Consider the following 13,485-nt stretch of genomic DNA (forward strand, 5'->3'; position numbering starts at 1 on the left):
TTCCTCCTTATCTCCAGGTTGAATCTCTCCTTGGTCAGCTTCCAGCCGTTGTTCCTCGTCTGGCCCTCTGGTGCCCTGGAGAATAAAGTGATCCCCTCCTCTCTGTGACATCCCCTCGTAGACTTGTAGACTGCTATCATGTCCGCTCTGGCCCTCCTTTTCTCTAGGCTATCCATGCCCAGTTCCCTCAGTCTCTCTTCGTAAGTCTTGGTTTCCACTCCCTTAATCATCTTGGTTGCTCTTTTTTGCACCTTCTCCAGAGTTTCAATGTCTCTTTTGAAGTGTTGTGACCAGAACTGAATACAGTACTCCAGGTGTGGTCGGACCAGGGCGTAGTAGAATGGTATTAAGACTTCCCTGGTCTTGAAGTGTATTCCCCTGTTGATTCAGTGACTTTCTCAGAGGTGTTACCGGTTTGTGGCCAGGAGGGTAAAACAAGTTGTATCAGAGAGTTTAATGTGTGGTTAAGGCAGTGGTGTAAAGCTGAAGGTTTTGGTTATGTAAGTCATGATGTCAGTAGGTGGTCTAATAGGGAGTTGTTTAAGAGGGATGGTTTGCATCCATCATACAGAGGAACCCAGGTGCTCGGTGAGGAATTCAGAACTTTTTTTGGACAGGCATTTAAACTAGGTAAAGGGGACAGAGATGTACCAGATGTGGAGGATTTCTGTCCCCGACCAATGAGGATACATCAGTTTCTGGAAGCTTATGAAAAGGGAGCTGTAAATAAAATAGATGTAGTTGTTGATGATAAGGGGCAAACTAATAATGAAAATAATGTTCTTCGGGTAATGTACACGAATGCTCAAAGCTTGAGCAACAAGCTCTGTGAGTTAATGGCCATAATATCTAGAGATAATTTGGATCTGGTTGCCATAACTGAGACATGGTTTAAGGATTCTAATGAATGGGAAATATCCATACCAGGATATACACTGTATAGGAAGGATAGAATAGAGAGAAGGGGAGGTAGAGTAGCCATTTATGTTAAAGAAAGTCTAAAAACAATACTAATTCAAAATACATGTAAAGATCTGGAGACCCTCTGGATTTGCATGCAAAATAAAGATGGTTCTGTCATTAGAATTGGGGTGATCTATAGGCCTCCAGGGCAATCTGAGGAACATGACAACAAGATGGTGGATGAGATTACCCTAATGGCAGTAAAGGGAGATATTGTGGTTATGGGTGATTTCAACATGTCTGATGTTGACTGGAATATCCCCAGTGCCCTTACATGCAAAAGTAAGAATATAGTAGAGGCCTTTACAGGAGCAGCTATGGCACAGCTAGTTAAGACACCAACTAGAGGGGAGAATATTCTAGATTTAGTTTTTACAAATGGGAATCGGGTTTCAGAGGTCAAGGTGGGAGAAAATTTAGGTTGCAGTGACCATCTATGTTTGTGGTTTGATGTAAAAACTGATTGTGAGCAATCCTATACTGCAACCAAAGTATTGGATTTCAGAAAAACAAATTTTAATGCAATGGGGGAATATTTAAATAATGAATTAAAGGGGAGGGATAAAATGGCAGGAGCGAGCACCCAGTGGACTGTATTAAAAAAGGCCATCTTAAAAGCCACAAGACTTTATGTAAAGCAAGTAACTAAAGGTAAAAGGAAGAAGAAACCGCTATGGTTTAGCAATGATGTAAGGGCTATAGTCAATGAAAAAAAGGCTGCCTATAGGAGGTATAAAGAGTCTGGAAGTATAGCTGATAGAGAGGTGTATAAAATGAGACAGAAGGAGGCAAAACAGATAATATATGCTGCTAAAGCCTCAAAAGAGGAAGAAATAGCAAAATCTGTAAAGAAGGGGGATAAAACCTTCTTCAGATATATTAGTGATAGGAAGAAGAAAAACTGCAGCATCACAAAGCTTAGTACCGGGAATAATACATGCATTGATGGAAATAAGGAGATCGCTGACCATTTCAATAGCTACTTCTGTTCAGTTTTCTCAAAAGACACCTTACAAAATAATACTATAGAGAGATATAGCATTGCTTCCAGCTGTACGGATTCAGCTCCAGTGATCTTAGAAGCCGATGTCTTAGAAGAACTTGAAAGATTAAAGATAAATAAGGCAATGGGTCCAGATGGCATCCACCCCAGAGTTCTTAAAGAACTCAGATCTGTCATTGCTACCCCCCTGACTGATTTGTTTAACCAATCCCTGTTAACAGGAGATGTTCCTGAGGATTGGAGAATGGCCAGTGTTGTGCCTATCCACAAGAAGGGCAGTAGAGAAGAAGCTGGTAACTACAGGCCAGTTAGCTTGACATCAATTGTAGTTAAAATGATGGAGACGCTACTCAAAAAGAGGATAAATCAGCATCTAAAAAACAATAACTTATTGGACCCAAATCAGCATGGCTTTACTGAAGGCAAATCGTGTCAGACTAATCTCATTGAGTTCTTTGACTATGTCACAAAGGTGTTGGATCAAGGTGGTGCCGTGGATATTGCCTATCTGGACTTCAGCAAAGCCTTTGATACGGTTCCACATAAAGAGCTGATAGATAAATTAGTGAAGATTGGAATTAATCCCTGGATAGTTCAGTGGATTTCAAGCTGGCTGAAGCATAGACATCAGAGAGTTATTGTTAATGGCGAGTATTCTGAGCAGAGAGAGGTTACAAGCGGTGTGCCACAAGGGTCTGTTCTGGGTCCTATTCTTTTTAATATGTTTGTGAGTGACATAGGAGAAGGTTTGGTAGGGAAGGTTTGCCTATTTGCTGATGACTCTAAAGTGTGCAATAGGGTTGATATTCCTGGAGGGGTCTGTAATATGGTAAATGATTTAGCGTTACTAGATAAATGGTCAAAGCAATGGAAACTGCAGTTTAATGTTTCCAAATGTAAAATAATGCACTTGGGGAAAAGGAATCCTAAATCTGAGTATTGCATTGGCAGTTCTGTGATAGCAAAAACTTCAGAAGAGAAGGATTTAGGGGTAGTGATTTCTGACAGTCTTAAAATGGGTGAGCAGTGTGGTCGGGCAGTAGGAAAGGCAAGCAGGATGCTTGGCTGCATAGCTAGAGGTATAACAAGCAGGAAAAGGGAGATTGTGATCCCCTTATATAGAGCGCTGGTGAGACCACATTTGGAGTACTGTGTTCAGTTCTGGAGACCTCACCTACAAAAAGATATTGACAAAATTGAACGGGTCCAAAGACGGGCTACAAGAATGGTGGAAGGTCTTAAGTATAAAACGTATCAGGAAAGACTTAATGAACTCAATCTGTATAGTCTGGAAGACAGAAGGAAAAGGGGGGACATGATCGAAACATTTAAATATGTTAAAGGGTTAAATAGGGTTCAGGAGGGAAGTGTTTTTAACAGGAAAGTGAACACAAGAACAAGGGGACACAATCTGAAGTTAGTTGGGGGAAAGATCAAAGGCAACATGAGAAAATATTATTTTACTGAAAGAGTAGTAGATCCTTGGAACAAACTTCCAGCAGACGTGGTTGGTAAATCCACAGTAACCGAATTTAAACATGCCTGGGATAAACATATATCCATTGTAAGATAAAATACAGGAAATAGTAAAAGGGCAGACTAGATGGACCTTGGGGTCTTTTTCTGCCGTCAGTCTTCTATGTTTCTATGCAGCTAAATTGGGATCGTTGCCACAGCTCGTGTGTGCTAGCAGGGCCAGCATGAGTTTGCTTCTGCACCTGTGGAAGTAGGAAAATCGTGCACGGAGTCACAGGTGCACCCGTGTTTTGGTGAGGTTTTTTGCTTTCAGCGAATGCCAAAATATGGGCGCACCAATCTCCATGCGCGATTTTGCTACCTCTACAGGTGCAGAAACAAAATTGTACTTGTCCTGCTAGCACTCACGAGCCACGGTGGCGAACCCAATTTAGTGTTCTGGCTAGCAGCCCACCCGACCACATGGATTTCTGTGACTTTGAAGTTTTAACTGTTCTAGGGCTGGTGCAATGAATGGGCTTGTGTTCTGAAAGGGTGTTGGGCAATGCCTATTGTCCTGTGTTGGACCTTGGGTGAGGGGCTGCTTTCCAATCTTACCATTCTATCAAGGAACTTCAAAATATCCTGCCTTGGATGGATTTCTGCCTGCAGTGTTTGCTTTCCTTATGAATAGAGCTATCTAGATATGTGTTTCTTCTTTCAATAAACTCTTTATGTCTTTTAAAAAAAATATACTTTATTAGTTTATAAAAAAAGAAAGAAAACAGGGGAAAAGCGGGATGGGAATACAAAAAAGAGAAGTGGGAGGGGGAGGGGGTAAACAGTATTATTATACAACGGCTTATATATATTATTGTATACACATTCCGAGTATTTGTCTATATGTAAATATTTTGTATTCAATGTTTTTATTTGGATAATCTTATAGCTGTAATATTTAATAGTCCAAGAATAACGTGGAAAGAAAAGGGATAGAAAAGGAAAGAGGGAAGAAAGAAAAGAAGAAGAAAGAGAGAAGAGAGAGAAAAAGAGAGGAGGAGGAGTACCTGCAAGCTAGCAGGCATTTGGATTGTGACTGCCTAGTTTGATTATGTTTGTTGTTTTTGTTAGTGAGAAGTAATTGTAGGTTGTAATATTAGTAAGTTTCTAGTAATTATCAAGTGGATTGAACTCAGACAGGGTTTGTATTGATTTTGGTCCGAATTTCTATTGTCCATATCTTTATTTTGATTCATATTAAGAGATTTTAATTATTTTTCCCTTTATTGTCTTTAGAGTTAGATAACCATCTGAACTCTTTATGTCTTAAGTGCTGGCATCTGCTGTGGGCTATTAAGAAAGACTTGGGGGCTGTTTTCTGTCTTTAACATAAGATTTCCCCACTTCTCTTTTAGCGAAATATTATTTAATATGTTTAATATTTCCCAAAAAATTTCATTCTTCTAGGAGGAAGGGGCTACTCACACATGCATTCTTAGCTATGAAACATGCAGTTTGTGGGAACTGCCGCCAACTGATCAATCTGTACAATGGACAGCTACAAATCTGAAGGAGGAGGATTGCAGTGAAGTTAAACTTTGCCTTCTATACTTGTGCATGAAATGGCTTGGAAGAATGGAGGTTGGAGTGGGAGACACATATGAGTTTCTATGCATCCCTCTGCCCTTTAATGACCTTGACAGATGCTGTCTGGTCACCCCCAATTTTTAATAATGGTCCCAGATCAGTTCCAGCGTTAAGAAGAGCTACAGGCAAGGCACTGCAGTCTTGAATAAGTTGCAATGTGAACAAACAGGTTGTGGTTCAAGAAAAATAATATATATACAATTTTTGACAGCTGGAATCCTGTTTTTATTTTTGCCCTTTGAGTAAGTTTAGCTTACTCAAGGCAGAGTAACTGAATTTTGAGTGAACCTGAAAATAGTACCTTGCAGGAAAACCTTTTGAGAATAATTGAACTAGTTTACCTTCCACCTGAGGCAACTGGAACTTAATAAGAAGGTGGATGAGGTACAAGTAGCATTAAAAGGCGGGGAAGGGTTTTAAACTTTAGAATAATTTTGATAATAAACAAAGCAGAGAAATACAGAGTCATTACTCATTTTGAACATACAAATTATGCTGCCTTTCTTGCTTACAGTATAAGGCGTAAATAAATGAGGATGCCAAATTCATTTAAAAATTTGATTTTCATTTTAATTTCCCTCACATAATAGCTCATCAGAGTCAACAGCTTTTCTAGGAATGGGGCCTTTAGCATTTTATATACTTTTCTAAATTAACTATTTTAGTATCCCCAAGCAACAGAAGGACAGAAAGGGCAACTAATTAAATGATTAATCTAAATTCTAAACTACTATATTTAATGTGAGGCTTTGGTGTCAGGGTGACACTGTAAAGAGAGGCACAGAATAATACTCAACAAAGAATATGCCAGAAAAGGATAAATGTTTTAGAATATGAATATTATACGCCCAAATGCTTTACTTTGAAGTTTAAAATATTAAATATAATTCTATAATGCTAAATAACACTTGCACCTGATTCATGGTTGCAGAAACATTCATGGGGGGAGAAAGGGAGAAACATTTAATGCAAAAAGAAAAAAAGAAAGCATCCTTTGCCTCTTGGGATCCAAACAAAAACTTTTTAAATTTTTATTTTCAGACAAGTTAGAACTTCTTGGTGACATTCTCATGTATATGATGTGAATGAGGCTCATCTCATAAGACATGAGGTGCACAAGAGTGCTGTCTTTCCTAGCATTGGGTTGTCCTGGTTTGGCCCGGTTGTGAGAACTGGTAGCATATGTGAACTGGTAGCAACGGTTTTTAGAATTCACTACTGTCTTTCCATATTTGATCAGTACTGTCTTTCCATATTTGATCAGTTGCAAGGGGATCTGTGGTTAACTTGCTTCTGAGGTTTAAGATATTTGGAGGATTCCTCCTAAGGGGGCTTTATCAGAGTAGGAAGTCAACCAAGTTCATGGTGAGAATAGAAATTTCCATGTTCTTTAAAATGAAAATTCACTTAAACTAAGCCCTCTTTTGGTATAGCAAAGAGCACTGTCTCCAAACAAACTGGTAATTTGTACAAGTCCCTTATCAGTTCTGTGATACTTAGCTTGCAGCTGTGAGGCAATTCACAGTCCTTCTTCTTTCACAAAGTGAAACACACTTTGCTCTGCTTTAGTTTCAAAGTGTGAAAAAATCAGCACACAAAAGGTCAAAGTCAGTAAAACAGTCACGAAACACAACGATCAGATAATCCTCCACAATGGCCAAACCCACAGGCTGCTATTTATAGCAGCCTCACTAATTACCACAGCCCCACCCAACCACAGGTGGCCTCATTTTCTTTGATAATAATCTCTCAGTTGTTGCTGCCTATGCATCGCTTTCCGCATGCCTGGCTGTATCATTAACTCTTGTTCCGAATCCAAGAAGGAGCTAGATAATTGAGCTCCTTCTGAGCTGTCTGCCCCACTCTCCTCCTCCCTGTCACTCATGTCTTCTTGGTCAGAGGAGCCTTCATCAGAAGATTCCACCGGGGGCAAAACAGGCCTGCAGCATGTGGAGGTCTCCCCTGCATCCACAGTCCTTGGGGCAGGAACTGGGCCAGAGCTAACCACAACATATGGGTGGATTTTAACTTACCTCACCGCCGGTTACTTCCTCACGCACATGCGTATGTGCAGTGCCAAAAACATCCAAAAAATCCCCTCCCCCAAAAGCCAGAAACAAGATGGCAATGTACGCTCAGTGCCAGAAACTCATCTTCTATGCATGCTCAGAAGAATTTTTTTTAAATGGCGGTGTTCACAGACTGACACCAACCGAACCAGTTCTGTGATGTTATCATGACATCACCAGCAGGTCACTACCAGTATAGTTTCAAAAATATTAATGATACTGGATTCTCTCACTGGAAATACATTACTACTACTACTACTACTACTACTACTACTACTACTACTACTAATTATTATTATTATTATTATTATTATTATTATTATTATTATTATTATTATTATTTATTAGATTTGTATGCTGCCCCTCTCCGTAGACTTGGGGCGGCTCACAACAGTGATAAAAACAATACATGGTGACAAATCTAATAATTAAAATCTAAAATAACAGTTTTAAATTACAAAGTCTAAAAAGAAAAAAAAACATAGATAAAATACATACACACAGTCATATCATGCACAAAATTACATAGGCAATTACTTCATATAAGGTGTTTAAATCAAGGAAATTAAGAAAGGCCTCTCTTGTATATATATATATACACACACACACGTACAAACATTTTTCAATGGTTACACATATTTTTAAGTTATTCAAAAATAAGGTCCATCACACTAACCCCTTTGATTAGTACATGATACTTTCTATCAAAACTGTGCTTTTCTCCGCATGATCTCATACAGACACAATGGGATAAGAGTCAGGGGAGGGAAGAGCTCCACCAGGAAAAAAAAATGTCCTAGTTTTCTTGGTGCTTTATGAAAAGATTTGTACTTTCACAGGTATCCCTTCAGCTGAGGAAGGTGAGGGAGGATTGAGGGGGGTGGATGGGGAGGCAGAGAATTCTTTGGGTCTTCTGCAATTGAAAGAATAGAGGAAAACAAATCCTCATGTTATGACCAATAATGAAGTTTTTGTAATTTCAAAAGGTCACCAATGTTTTCCAGCTGGCATCATGTAAGAGTCTAGTGCAGTGATGGGCTGCTACAGGTATGGTCAGGTAAGCAGAACGGGTAGAAAAAGTTTGGTCAGATATGCAGAACTGGTAGAATTTTTTTTTACATTTTTTTCTTTTTTCCCCTTCTGGGCTCTGGGTATGTTTTTTCCTATCGCATTAAATGAGGTTGAATGCGTATAATTTTGGAAGAGCTGTGAGTGCATGTGTGTGTGTGTACATACACATACAGTTTGAATAGTAGATAATGTATATTTTTGTGTGCCTGTGTCTAATATGTATGTACACATATGGCATATATACATAGAATTAAATAGTATATTTTAGATGTTCAGTAATAGTAAATAAATAGTGAAATTGAATCTCTTTGAGGCGAGGAGAGGCCAGGCACCCTAACCCTAACCCTTGACATGAGTGACTTCAAGTTGGCCACATGACCTTTAAGTCAACCACCCGGTCATATGATCATCAAGCCACACCCACCTGGTCACATGGCTGGCAAGACCCCACCCACAAAATAAGCCATGCCCATAGTGTGGTAGTAAAACTTTTTGCAGCCCTTCACTGGTCTAGTATATGTCCTGCTGTGCAATAATTTCTGTGTGGCATGATTCACTAAGACATTAAAAGGGTTGATGCAAATCTTCAGAGTACATTACATTTACAATACAGAGACAATCTTTTTTTTATCTTTGGCTCAGTTTAGGGGAATAACTGCAACAGGTGCTCTATGATCTGCATTGGTTAATCAGCTTGCTTCTGGATTCAATACAAGATGCCAGTAACAATCTATAAATCCCTACATAACATGGAACCAAGTTATTTGAGGGATCACCATCTCCCCAATTACTTATTCCCATCCCATTAGATCTGATAGGAGGATCAAGTTCCTGGTCCTGTCAATGAGGGAGTGTTATCTAGTAGGTCAAAGAAGAAAAAGAGAACCCTATGGAACATTTTCCCCTTGGGGGAATCAGATTAAATGGCTGGCCTTTCAAAAAACTCTGAACACTTGATTTTGCCAATCGGTATTGAGATATAGGAAAATGGTGAAACTGATATGACAGATGTATTGAATGCTACTGATAGCTGTGGATTATTTTGGTGGTGAATGAAATTAACTTTATTGAGTATTTTTATTGTCTACAGTTTTAAATGTATCATTTGGTTGTTTTTACATTGATCTAACTGTTTGTAAGCTGACCAGAGTCATCTATATGAAATGGGCAGCTATATAGTCATAAATTAGACAATAAACAAACAAGCAACAGAATTTGCTTTCCATCAATATAAGTAGCCTGGGAAACCAATGGCATAGCATGCATTTATTTCTCAGCATGCATATCAGAAACATGAACCAAATTAATCACATCTTCAAAGTTCTGCTATATGTGTTGGAATGGGGCTTACTGCAGCATATCTACAAAAGTGAAGATATGCTAATATCTTGATTATCAGTTATCAAGAAAATACCTGTCAAGGTAGGCTGATGGAAAATATTGTCTTAGCCTTCAGCATTGTAGGGTTTATAAAAGGAAAGTCTAAACAAAAACAGCACTGCAGCAAAAATAAAATACATATATTTAACATACCTGGACAGAAACTTGACGAAATTAGTATTTCTCAAAAAGTGTAATTATAATGCTGCTAGTAAGGAGGCTGGGGATTAATTTATACATCCAAATAATGAAAGATCTTTTGTTTCAAGCTGCCCATTTCCCCCTCACTCCCCAACCCCTGGCCGTAATAATATTCCCACAGACCAGTTCTGGGATTTCTTTTAACTAGAAGACAATTGGGCTGTTTGACCTATTGGCAAGGCCACCTAGTTAGGCTGCCAGAAACTGTAGCTTGAACAGAAGAGCCTATGTTTGATAATCCTGCAGGCTTTGTTACAAATTCTCTAATTATTCAGGCAACTCTTTATGTCCGTAGTCTAGCCAGAGGAGATAGACTCAGAATGGATATTGGCAAACTCATTGGTGCAGAGTCAAATCAAGCAGCTGGAACTAGTTAGCGAACTTAAATCTGCAGGTAGGTCAAAGGGAAGGGGGAGGAAAGAATGCAGTGTAGATTGTATATTTTTCTTTTCCTTTTTAGTAATTAGCTCATCTTTCAGCTTACCCACACAGGTGTTTCTGGACTAGGAAAAAAAAGGGTTGCTTCTGGGTGGGAAACAGAAAATACGAAAGGTTGCCAGCTTTTTCTTCATTACTTTTAACCCTGACAAAGTGATTGTAACTTGTCCTAACCATTTTTCTTACTTCTCCCCTCTGCCTGCTGTGTGTCATACATCGATTTCTCTGTGTTATAGTCAATGCGTGAAAAATTCTGTGATTATGTTTTATGCCCTCAATTCATGAACTCACTTAATGAATATGTTGGGATTGTAACTGGGTGTAGAAGGTCTCTGAATTTCAGAATTAGTATTTGGGGAATCACTTCAGTTACTAAAATGTATGCCTTGAGATATTTTCAATTTCAATCCTTTTTCAGAATGGAAAATCTACCAGCCTGATCAGGGAACATAATTTGAAACTGACCATTTTCATGGTTTGTAGGAAAAAGAAGGCATGTGTAAATGTGATACTTTACAGATGCATTTTTAAAGGAAAGAACACCCTCTAATCTCAAGGCTTGCTCCTGTAGAAGCCAAGCAACAAACTGTAATGAAGAAATAATAGAAAGCAATAACTAAAGGTTGCTATTTTCTCTAAATAACAGTACATTCCAGAGACAAGTGCAAATTTTCTCTGAAGCTTTGTCAGGTTAAGAAAATTTTATATTTTGAGGTAGCTTTTCCTCTGTGGTTAGAAATGTGGATGTAAGTGTCTGATTATCATGAATCTTCGGTTCTTTTGTCACTATGTCTTGTGTTTATTCCACTGATATTCTAAAGAATAATAAGACAGACTTTTAAATGTATTGTGGATGAAGGCCTTGTTCATACATGACTTGTTCTATGAAGTCCTTTCCGATATTATATCACGTGATTCCTTACCACAGTCTTTAATTTGAAATTAAAGGGGAATATACTTCTGTATAAAAGGTAGTCAGTTTACTTAATTCTTCAAGATAGGATCCAAGTAATTAGACTGATTCAATATATTGCTTGTTGATATTTATATCCATAATATATATTGTGAATACTGTGCTTTTCGGAGTGCCTTTCATAACTTCTATTATGTATACTATGATCCTTTTAGTAAGGAGTTTAGGTCAGTCTGTCTGTCTCTCTCTTGAAAATGGGAACAGACTCTACAAATGGTGTGAATTACCACCAAATATGTTTGTAAAGTGTAGATGCAAAGGTTCTGAATGGAACTTTGCTGTCAAGGTTGCAGAAGGGATTGGCATCAAAGCATCATTATAGTTTTATGAAAAGATAATAACCTTCTGATAAATATTACATTACTGGTAAACATTTTCCACATGTATTCTGAGAATTATGAAATGGTTATATGGCTCTGGTAGTTTTAGAGGATGAATAATATGTAATAAACATTAAATTTTTGGAGCAGGTTTTGGAAGAATGGAGTTAAGTTATCCTAATTACTGCTGTGTTAGGGAAGCCTAAGCCTGAGTTGGGGTGAAGAGTTGGGCTGCATAGCTAGAGGTATAACAAGCAGGAAGAGGGAGATGGTGATCCCCTTATATAGAGTGCTGGTGAGACCACATTTGGAATACTGTGTTCAGTTCTGGAGACCTCACCTACAAAAAGATATTGACAAAATTGAACGGGTCCAAAGACAGGCTACAAGAATGGTGGAAGGTCTTAAGCATAAAACGTATCAGGGAAGACTTAATTAACTCAATCTGTATAGTCTGGAGGACAGAAGGAAAAGGGGGGACATGATCGAAACATTTAAATATGTCAAAGGGTTAAATAAGGTTCAGGAGGGAAGTGTTTTCAATAGGAAAGTGAACACAAGAACAAGGGGACACAATCTGAAGTTAGTTGGGGGAAAGATCAAAAGCAACGTGAGAAAATATTATTTCACTGAAAGAGTAGTAGATCCTTGGAACAAACTTCCAGCAGACGTGGTTGGTAAATCCACAGTAACTGAATTTAAACATGCCTGGGATAAACATATATCAATTCTAAGATAAAATACAGAAAATAGTATAAGGGCAGACTAGATGGATCATGAGGTCTTTTTCTGCTGTCAGTCTTCTATGTTTCTATGTTTCTAAGAACGATCCTGGGAACTTAGGCTAAAGCTGTTTCTTGTGAGATCAGGCTGCCACAGTGAGTTGGGGATGGGCCATGCGCTTAGGATATGGTAATCAAAGCCCTCTGACTGGCTTAATCAGGCTCCCTTTGCTTCATAGGCATACTTTGTGAGGAGCACAGAGTTATGGTGGATCACACACACACACACACACTTACACACACAATGGAGGGTAAGTCATCTGTGTACCAAGTTTGGTCAAAATTGCTCAAAGTGTTCCATAGTTATGTTTCAACATACAAACAAGAATGCATGCATACATACATACATACATGATGGTATATAGATAGAAGATTTCTATGCTGCTTTGTAATCATAGATTCAAGATGGCACCCCCATATTCCATCCACTTCTTTTTCCAGACAATAACAATCTAAGGAAGTAGATTGGACTGTAGCAAAGTGGGTGTGTGGAAACACTGTAGCAGTGTGCATACTGTAGCAATGTGCTAAATATTTTGACTACAAAAAATTGAAATGTTATATTTAGCCAAAAACATATTACAATGTAATTTACTTTTTCTGCTACTAACATCCTTGGGGGAAAACAATCCTAATAAAATATCTTTTTTGGTCAACATGGATTTCTTCAAATTGTATAACAAAGATATTAGGTTGAAAATACTAATGTACCTGTGAGGAGGAATAAAAAAGTGAAAATGAATGTGATTTCAGATTAAAGAGGGGAGTCTAAGTTAATTCCACTTATATATTTTAAACAAGTAGATAAATTATTTTTCCTGAAATGAAAACTGCATTTTGAAATCTTGCAAATAACAGTATTGTGAGTATAAAAGGACCCTTTATTTTATTTCCATTGTAGAAGGTGGCCATATCTATTTGAACAATAGTGGATAAGAATTTAAAATTGATTTCTGTTCTCATAAGAAGTAGAAACTTGGAATAATCAGCTAATTATTGGCACCTTAAGAAGTTCTGGAAAATAACAAAAAATAGTATAATTTGCCTAAAAGCTAAATTACAATAAGAAGTCATTTATACTATTCTGTTTGCCAGCCCTGGAAATCTATATGGTTTAAATACCTTTAATAATATCCAAATAAATGTGGACAGTATCCAATAAATTTGAAATAATTGGAGTATC

The sequence above is a fragment of the Erythrolamprus reginae genome, chromosome 4 (genome assembly GCF_031021105.1).
Source record: "Erythrolamprus reginae isolate rEryReg1 chromosome 4, rEryReg1.hap1, whole genome shotgun sequence".
NCBI lineage: Eukaryota > Metazoa > Chordata > Lepidosauria > Squamata > Dipsadidae > Erythrolamprus > Erythrolamprus reginae.